Source organism: Mauremys mutica, chromosome 2 (genome assembly GCF_020497125.1).
Source record: "Mauremys mutica isolate MM-2020 ecotype Southern chromosome 2, ASM2049712v1, whole genome shotgun sequence".
NCBI classification, from domain to species: Eukaryota; Metazoa; Chordata; order Testudines; family Geoemydidae; genus Mauremys; species Mauremys mutica.
Genome location: NC_059073.1, coordinates 227,558,988 through 227,562,834, shown reverse-complemented (window position 1 = coordinate 227,562,834; position 3,847 = coordinate 227,558,988).

The following is a 3,847-nucleotide window of genomic DNA, read 5'->3' as shown; positions in this document are numbered from 1 at the left end:
AGGGAGAGATTTTTGTACCCTGTTCTGCTCCATTTTCACAACTGCCAGCTGGTGCAACTTAGAGCAGGGCCCAGGTTACACAAACTCATGCCAGGGTTAGGCAAAGAATCAGGGAGCTGTAACTGGTTATTGGTTTTCAACCTTGCCTCATCTTTCTGGGGCTGTCCTGGGAGTTTGCGAGGGAGAGCCAGCCTTTGCTGGCCCTCACCTAGGCTCAGGAAGAGCCAGTCAAGCTCCTATCCTGCTCTCCTGGAATGAGACCAGCGCTCTCCTCCCTCTCCTGCAATGCAGCAGGGGGCCAGAGGGGGAGTTGCTGAGCAGCTGCAGTGGGAAAAGGCTTGCTGCTACTGACAGCTCTCCCAGTTCACACCAAGGCCCTCCAGGGGTTGTAGGAGAAACAATACCCCCAGTGACCCGCCTATAGTAATGGGGCAGATTCAGCCTTCAGTGTAAACACCACAGGGCACAGCTCCGGCCATCTATTTTCAATCTGTAAGAAAATACACATGTTTTTCTTAACACAGTCACTCTTGAAGGCCACAATTTGGAGCAGTGAGGGTAACAAGTGGCACTCCCATTCACTGTGTGCAAGTTTGTCCCCTAGTAATGGCAGTGAAACAAAATTGGGTTAGTGTTAAGTAGGAGTCAGTGACAGACTCACATTCACAAGAGCAAGAAAACACAGAGTTAGAGTTCAAACCATTCTGCCCTGTTATAATGTGATGTAATGTAACTCAGGAAGGGCAAGATTGACCATGCCTAGGCACAGATGTCATAGAATCATAGAATCTCAGGGTTGGAAGGGACCTCAGGAGGTCATCTAGTCCAACCCCCTGCTCAAAGCAGGACCAAACCCAACTAAATCATCCCATCCAGGGCTTTGTCAAGCCTGACCTTAAAAACCTCTAAGGAAGGAGATTCCACCACCTCCCTAGGTAACCCATTCCAGTGCTTCACCACCTCCTAGTGAAAAAGTTTTTCCTAATGTCCAACCTAAAAATAACAAGGAGCACGCCCCTCCTCGGTGTCTCTGGGCTGCATGGGACCGAGCCCACACCCCGCGGGCTGGTCACCGCAGCTGGGATCTCTGCACTCATCCCCTCGCAGCGCTGGTGTGGGAAATGGTGGGAGAGACAGTTTCCTCCCCTGCTTGCACTCCTGAAAGGGCCTGGAACAATCTGCATTCATGCAATCAAAGACAGTGCAAAGCTGGAACCAGCCTTTCCAAAAGAAGTGGGGAAGGAGCAGGGCAAGCAAGCAGGCTTAGGCCCCATTTCTGAGCCCCAGGTCCTAGAGGAGGCTGTAGCAGTGGTTGCACTCTGCAGCAGAGCTCCAGGAATGTGACACCAGCCTGTGCCCTTGTCTACATGCAGATGCTACATCAGATTAGTTTGTCTGCTCTAAGTGCAGTGAATTAACTGTATCGAATTGAAGTATGTCTACATCACTTTGTTATGCTGGATTAAAGTACTTTCTTTGTTATGCCTTGTGTAGTCCAAATTACTTTTTCTAAATCTGCCACTACAGTAAACATGCCAGCCATGCAACGTGTCTGAATTTTAAACTCTCTGGTGCTGACATCTTGAGCAAATTGGGGGGAAGATCCCTGGAGAAGAGAAAGAACAAGCTCTGGAAAGAGGGTTTGGAGGCAGCAACTGTGGCTGATGGTTGTGGGATTTGATACTGCAGGGAAAGAAAACTTCATAGCTCTACATCTCTAGCACAAACAGCATTTTGAGTACACTAGAGGACGGGGAAGGGGGTTAAAAACTAAGCAGGCAGAGAGGATCCTAGCTCCACTCAACATGGCATCAGACTGTGGATACCCAGAAAAAAGTGATTTAACCCCCCCATACAGTTGTATGTAATACAGAACATAATACTGGTACAGCTCTGTGGTATTTTCAGGCTGGCGGCTAGTAGAGATAACCTCCACTGCAGTTTCAGTATGGCTGTCCGCATGGGGTTCTTATATAATCTCTGAATTGGGTGGGTCGTATAGTTCTTGGCTGCCCAGAGAAACCTCCTTTTGCGTGGTCCCGATGGTATATGTGGGCCAAGTTTGCTTTCCATGGGGGTCAAGGGGACTCGCTGGAAAACTGTCACTTGCAAAAATGCAGTCCAGTTCCTCGTAGTATGGGCCAGTAGTGGGATCATTACTGGAGGTCCTGTTCTTCTCTCTTGTCTTCAGGTATTTCTGCTCGAGCTCCTATGCTTTGACTCTGCACAGGCATGGCTCAGCGAGGGATCCTCATCTTCATTTGCTCTGACAGGGTTTTGTAGATGTCTGCATTGCTGTGACTCTTCTTGAGATGAGATTGGATGTGCCGCTCTCCAAAGAGGGCAGTCAAGTCCAGGAGCTCTGCACAGGTCCATGCGGAAGCAAAGCAGGCATGCCTACTCTAATGGCTATGTGAACTTGCAGCTATGGTTGACTGACTGCCAACACTCTATCAGAAATGTGACAAGAGAGCCCTGGAGCAGCTGAGACCACACAAGTACAGACAGGCTGATGCAGATGTGAAACAGTGCAGTGTGGGATAGCTGTAGGAGGACTGCCAGCAGCAGAGTAGTTAGGAATGGGTTCATACAAACTCTAAAGTGAACAAACTCCCTGCAAGGAAGATTACTGACTGTGACCTAAGACACCAAATAACTGGCTTTAAAAAAAAAAAAAAAAGGTTAAGTGCATGCAAGTTACTTTAAGCTGAACAACCTGAAGTTACCCCGATGTAACATCAGTGTGTAGAAAAGCCCTTAGCATGTCCAGTCATATGACCCTTCCACTATGGGCATGTGAGGCATAGCATAACATTAAGTAAAACGATGCAGCATAAAGTCTCTGTAATACTTGGACCTAATAGGGTGTTGTAGATGCTACATAACCTTCAATACTTGATGCTAGATGAGGACTCTCTTGGCACCTGATTTACAATGACCACTGTTAAGTGTGGGAATTTCATAGCAGAAAGGAAGATTGGTATCAGTGTTTGATACTTGCCCAGTGCACAATCTTGGCATTAACTCAGAATTTCACTATCTAAATCAGGCTCTCTCTGAGTTGGGAGCTTTCCTTTCACTTCCCCTTTGTCATACCCTCCTAGTTCAACAAAAAAATTTAGCAGCGAACCTTATTGAAAAACCCTATTGTTTTAAATTATTTCCTGCATCTTCTCTCAAAACTTAAAGAGCAGCCCTTCAAACACAACTTTAGAAATCCCTTATGATAAGAATGGGAGGCCTTAACTTGGCAATCAGCCTTCAGTATATGTGACTGTGAACACCGATTGACCAAAGCCATATTCTTATTTGGATTTGGAGCCTTTTTTGGTTACATCACAGCCATATACCAAGTCCAAGGGCATGCACACCTGGGACTGTATCACAAACATGTAAATCCTACTATGTAGCATAGGGATAAGTGGGGGAAAAGGCAGTAACAATATTCCATTTTCTGCCCTTTTTATTGCTTTTATTTAAGTCAATGCTCAGCTTTTGCTTTGTAGCTAAAGTCTTAGTCTTATCAATCTCCCTTCTCTCCTGCCGACTGTGTTTTGCAGGCATTTGGCCTTCTTTACAGCTTAAATGTTATTCACAACAAACATTTTTCTTAGTACATTTAATGATACAACATCTGAGCCATAGGCGTATCATTGCTGAGCTTTAAAGATAAACTTTAGTTACAAAGGCCAACTGGGACTGTTTCGGTGCTCTCAATTCAGTTTCTTAATAGTACTTTAACCTTAAAGATACATCAGCTGGGCTTGGGGGTGGGGAGGGGTTTGTAGAGAACAGAGGTAATGGGGAAAAGGCAGTGCAGTTGTAAACTACCACTTAGAAGAGCAGC